We start from the raw sequence: 6504 nt of genomic DNA, 5'->3' as shown, positions 1-6504 counted from the left end.
CACTTAAAGCATCAGGGTTTATATAGAAAAATATTCAGATTTTATTTTGGGGATTAAAAGGCTCTACGTTGAAGACGGTGAGAAATAAAGGCAGTTTTCAGTTTTTTCTATCTGTTCTCTCTTCTGTTGGCCATTCCTCAGCCCCTCCCTCCGGTTTCAAACTCTTCTAATTAACGTAAAAGTTAAAGAGTTAAATATGAATGAGATGTTTGCTACCTTTGACAAAAAAGCTTCAGTCTATCAAAGCAATGTAGTCAGCTTAGTTTTTTCTTTTTTTTTATGGGAGGGTGGGGGAAGGATTCTAGATTTTCCAAGATTGGGGGGTCCGGATGCCCCCAAGCCCCCCCAGGATTTACGCCCATTAGTGAAATATGCGTATTTATGTCTTTGGAAATATGTCTTCATGTCTTTACTCTGCAGCTGATTTCAGGTCAACATGGAGGTCAGATTATCATCTGTCCTGACCAACTACATACTAACACTGGACAAGAGCAGAAACTGATATGTCAGATATCACTGTGTCTTTACTCTGATGTTTTCTGTTTCAGTCTCAACTCCAACATATGGTAATATCAATTATCAGAAGAATAAGAAAGGTAAAGATATAGTCTGTATTTATCCTTCTTTTTGCTAATATGTCTCTCTCTGGTTGAGTATATAAGAATTAATAATCAGCCTCTTCATTCACAGGAATGAGAAGTCCTGCAGCAGCAGATGCAGTTTATTCTGAAATCAGAACATGAGCAGCTTTGGCTAACAATGATACCATGTAGTTTCACATTATTGGTTTATTATGGGATTTATTACATGAGGTAATCTCACAACAACATTCTTAAATCCTTTATTTTCTTACATATTTCATGTGTTGAACATTTCAAAAGTCTGTAAAGAGGACTGTGTTAGGCAACAAACATTTTCTGAAAAATACTGAAAAAAACAAACTGAAGAAATTGTTAGTCATGTGTACGGATGCTATGATGAAGTTTGAATACATTACATAAATTTGTATGTTTTTGTTATGGTTTATTTTAGGAGTGCATAATAAGTAAACTGTTCCTGAAACTAGCCTATGTTGATCCCTCCTTTTTTATTTTTTTCCTCCGCTCTTCCATTAGCTGTTTCTTTAAAATTCCTCAGTGGACGTGAACTGAGTGCTTTGGCTTATTTTAAAGTAAAATATTTTTCTGAACTAAGTAAAAAAGCCTGACACAGAATGTGTTCACAAAGTTGTGCAAACTCATTAGAATGTAAGAAATATTTTTCAGTTAAATTTCACTTCCAAAGGTTTGTTTTTACAATAATGAAAATATCATGTTACAGTTTTTTCAATATCTCCCACTCCTACTATATTTTATTTTTTAGAATTTTATAATTAATATATTTTTGTTTTAATTATTCAATTAGTTATTGCATTTATAAAATAGTCTGGTACTGATTAATTAGTCACCGTGCATTTATTCAAAACAAAGTCAATGCAGGCAAATAATTAAAAGCTGCCAGAAATGCTGAACTTTTGCCACAATGTACAGATTTTTGCTTGCAGAATGTGTTCATTTCTGACTGATTTGAATTATTTTGTGCCTCTTTTTAAATCAATTTCTTACGTATTGGATTCATGTTAATGTGTATTTGAAGACATGATGTTGAATAAAAAAAAACACCAAAAATATTTAACATTTAGTTGTAAATCAAAAATCTCGTACGTAGAGGTCGCGACCCCTATGTTGAAGTCTTTATTTCTACACAGTCGCCTCTAATAGAGCATAATCATCATAGTGAAGGGGTCTGTTATGAATGTAATAATTTTATTTGTGAGAAAATTTGAAAGTTGTGTTTTATTTTCCACTCTGTAACAGTTATGTACTGCTTTTTGATGGACTGTCACAGAAAATCCCAAAGAGATGCAGCTTTTTCTAGTTGTAGTCTTTTTTGGGGATTCTGTGTTTTTCGAGAGTGTGTCATCCTTGTCTAAGAGGATCTTTGTTTGAGACCTGTGGGTCACCTGCACAGGTGTTTTCCATCGGCCTCATCAAGGTACTGATAATGTAAGCAACTGCAGATCCTTCACTTGTTGCTGGTATGAATAGTCTGAAATAATGACATCTGGTGGCTATTTTAATGTACTACAGTTTACGTGGATAAAATTGATAACTTCATTTAACTCGTGAGGGTTCATTAAAGCTTATGTTCTCCAACAAAGCCTGTGTTTTTGTAGTTTACGTAAAATTGAAAGGATGTTACAATAAAGCTTTTTTTTTAAAACAGTGACACATTGTTCTGTTGGACTGTAAATTATTCCATTAATTATTATTTTCTTTCTATTACTATCTGAGAACTTATAGCTTTATGATAGAAGAGGCTTTGAGCAACATTCAAAGATTTTTATTCAAAAAAGGAAAAAGAAAGAAAAAATATCAGTTTTTGGCTTCAGTCTGCTCCTCTTCTGGCTCACTACCTCTCCAGCTTGCATGACACTAGTCTCAAAGTTTTAAATACACTCAAGTCATAGTACTCTGTTGCTCCCGCTGATGATAAAGTTTTCTATTCAAACAACTGGTCTCTGTCTCTCTGGGTTCTGACTCACTGGCTCCCCCTTGTGGTAGAACCTGTTGGTGTGGCTCTAAGCCACATTAGCTCAGTGCTTACATGCACAAGAGAGGCAAGTGGAAAACCTCACATTAAGGCAGCATGTTTACTGTTTTTATAACCAATAAATAAATAAATTAGATATGCAATATGTTGACTTGAAGCTTTCTATGCACTTCAATCGAGAGAGATCAGACAGAGATCTGCATGCATGCATGAATTAAAGTCCTTTGGCTCGCCAGGGCCTGAGACTGGTGGTGAAGGTCGATGGAAGGTGGGTGCCTGAAGAGCTGGAGAGTGGAGGTGGAGAAAGGGTGGCGCAGAAAATGTTTGGAAACCACTGGGGGGGGCGCAGAAGAAAATGTTTGGGAACCACTGGATTGACTGATGGATGCATCCCAGACTTAAAGTCAATATATTTTATAAAATGTTCATTTACCTGCAGCTGATACCTTAACCCAGTGATTCCCAAACTTTTTCTTCTGCGCCCCCCCCCCAGTGGGTTCCAAACATTTTACCCCCCTATGTATTACAAATGGCTGTCTGGTTGAAACGACGCGTGTGGGGGGGGGGTCATCGACTTTTTTGGGGGCAAAATGAATGTACGTAGCTGAAAATAGACACCAACATCGGTAGCCTACAAGGTACTTGTTAAGCTAAAGGTTCTGTATTGATATTAGCTAGTCATCTTTTAGCTAACATTACCTGCATCCAACAGCTTTACTCAACTCAGTCGGTTAGTTTGGAGGGAAAAACTGTGAAAAGTTCTTGGCGTTTTGCTGGTTTGCTGCCGTGATTCTAACACAAACCTACGTAGCTCCGCCCAGCAGCAGCAGGTCTCCTTCACAGGTGGAAACCCAGCGCGAGCGTCGTAGCGCTCATGTTGCGTTTAAAGGCGGCTCGGAAAAACTGGTTACAACATGTTAACAACGGATTAAACAATTTTAACTGCTGATAAAAGTGACAGAGGACACAAATATGGGAGGTGTGGAAGCCTCTACTGTATCAAATTGACATAGTTATAACAGAGAGTTGGCCATTCTAAGGTAAAAACCCAGCGCATACAGTGTTCATGTTTTGTTTTGTTTTTTTCATCCAGACGGCTTCCCGCGCCCCCCCCTGCAATGACACGGGCGCGCCCCACAGTTTGGGAACCTCTGCCTTAACCACAGTGTTGCATGCTACTTTGTTTAATCTCTAACATGAGTGACACAAATTTATGAGGGGCCGTTTAGGACAAAATTTACGTTTTGTCTCTCACACACTACCAAAAAGTCTCGCATACTCCAAAAAAGTAGCCTCGCATACTCAAAAAAATTACGTTTCGTCTCTCACACACTACCAGAAACTCTCGCACACTCCAAAAATTACGTTTTGTCTCTCACACACTACCAGAAACTCTCGCACACTCCAAAAAAATAGCCACGCACACTCAAAAAATACTAAAATGTCACACACACACAAACGTTAACTTTCTCGCACACATACACTACTAACAGCTCGCACATTCACAAACGTTAACTGTCTCGCACACATACACTGTACTAACAGCTCGCACATTCACAAACGTTAACTGTCTCGCTCACATACACTGCTACCAGCTCGCACATTCACAAACGTTAACTGTCTCGCACACATACACTACTAACAGCTCGCACATTCACAAACGTTAACTGTCTCGCTCACATACACTACTAACAGCTCGCACATTCACAAACGTTAACTGTCTCGCTCACATACACTACTAACAGCTCGCACATTCACAAACGTTAACTGTCTCGCTCACATACACTACTAACAGCTCGCACATTCACAAACGTTAACTGTCTCGCTCACATACACTGCTACCAGCTCGCACACACACACACACAGACGTTTATCTCTCACATACACAAGACTAAAGTTGAACACACACACACAGTACTAAGACTCGTTTTTTGAATGTGTGAGAGCGATACTTTTTTTGAATGTGTGAGAGCAAAACTCTTTTTGAATGTGTGAGAGCGAGACTTTTTTTGAATGTGTGAGAGTTGTCACGGAAGAGGCGGGGCATAATTTTTGGATCAAACTGCGCATGCGTAGATCCTAAACCATAAGTTTCGATTGTTGACTCACTGTATGTTCTATTACTTAGTATATTTGTGCTATATATATTTTAAATATATATAGAACGTTTAACTTTCTTGTAGATTAAATGTGCTATAGAAATAAATGAATTTGATTGATTGATTAAAAATAGCAAAATTGCTGTAGTACAATCTGTCCACTGGGTGCCAGCATTACAGGAATTATTAAGAGGTCTTGTGAGAAATTCTGTTCCCCCGTGAAAATCTGTTCCCCCTGTGACGGGAGCGCGCATTGCAGCCAGAGACGTGGATCCGGTGAATAAGACCATTTTCACGGCGCTTCTGATCGATTTCTCGGTAAAAACTACTCATATGATCATATCAATGTGTAACTTTCAGTTTAATCGGCAGCTATCAAAATAAAAATACATACATAAATAAACGAGGTCCGGTGTGGAGGTCTTTTTTCGCTGTTTTGTGTTATTTTGAAAGTGAAGAAAATCGATCTTTTTTCAGCTTTTGTCTCGTAAGCCTGACAAATAAAAGTCAGTCAACAAACACAGGTTCCCAACACGTAGTGTGCATTTATAATTTTTCATTTCTGATGAAGGAGGAAGGAGATTAATATACCTGCAAGATCTTTTACTTTGTTTTCAAAATATTTGCACTATGTTTGACATTTGTCCTTAACATAGTTTAATATAAGGTAGCTATTGAAAGATAGTTTCAATATATTTATATATATTTAAAAGCACAAATATACTAAGTAATACAACATACAGTGAGTCAAAAATGGAAAATTATAGTTTAGGATCTACGCATGCGCAGTTTGATCCAAAAATTATGCCCCGCCTCTTCCGTGACAACTCTCACACATTCAAAAAGAGTCTCGCTCTCACACATTCAAAAAACGAGTCTTAGTACTGTGTGTGTGTGTTCAACTTTAGTCTTGTGTATGTGAGAGATAAACGTCTGTGTGTGTGTGCGAGCTGTTAGTAGTGTATGTGAGCGAGACAGTTAAAGTTTGTGAATGTGCGAGCTGTTAGTAGTGTATGTGAGCGAGACAGTTAAAGTTTGTGAATGTGCGAGCTGTTAGTAGTGTATGTGTGCGAGAAAGTTAACGTTTGTGTGTGTGTGACATTTTAGTATTTTTTGAGTGTGCGTGGCTATTTTTTTGGAGTGTGCGAGAGTTTCTGGTAGTGTGTGAGAGACAAAACGTAAATTTTGTCCTAAACGGCCCCTCATACAAATTAGCATGCTCTTTTTTTCAGGACGACACCAAAAGACATTCAACTATCTGACTCATCCCACAATCCTTTGCACCTCATGTCTTAAAGGTCCAATGGCGTTTGAACACGCCACTCACCAGATCAACCATATTTTATTCACAGACCTTATTCCAGGAAACGTGTATCTGATATGACCGCCATTTTAACACTTAAGTCCACTTCCGTCCATACACTCACACACACACACACACACACATACAAAATGTGTTTAGAAATGTGCTGATAGGTACCTAAGGTGATGCTCTGTGAGATGCATGTCCCCTACTGTTCTTACAGTTGGTGCGAGGCAGAAAAATGACCCTGAGTTTAAGTCTTACCCAGGAGTGTTTCTGTATGATGAGGTTTCTCTCACAACTTCCTCAAAGAATCCAAAAGCAAGCATGCTTATCTGTAAAGCAATCTATTCAATTTGCTGCTGCTCTTTGTTCGTTGAACAAATGTTATTTATAATAATGAGGCTGATCTGATGGTGGTGACCTGCAGCCTATAACAGGTAAGTGGGTAAAACTAGACAAGATGGTGCTCAGCAGATAGAGGTCAGTCAGTGGCAGAAGGTCAAAGTT

This window comes from Poecilia mexicana, unplaced genomic scaffold (assembly GCF_051168715.1).
Source record: "Poecilia mexicana isolate PSO_F unplaced genomic scaffold, ASM5116871v1 scaffold_18, whole genome shotgun sequence".
NCBI lineage: Eukaryota > Metazoa > Chordata > Actinopteri > Cyprinodontiformes > Poeciliidae > Poecilia > Poecilia mexicana.
This window is presented reverse-complemented; position numbering follows the sequence as displayed.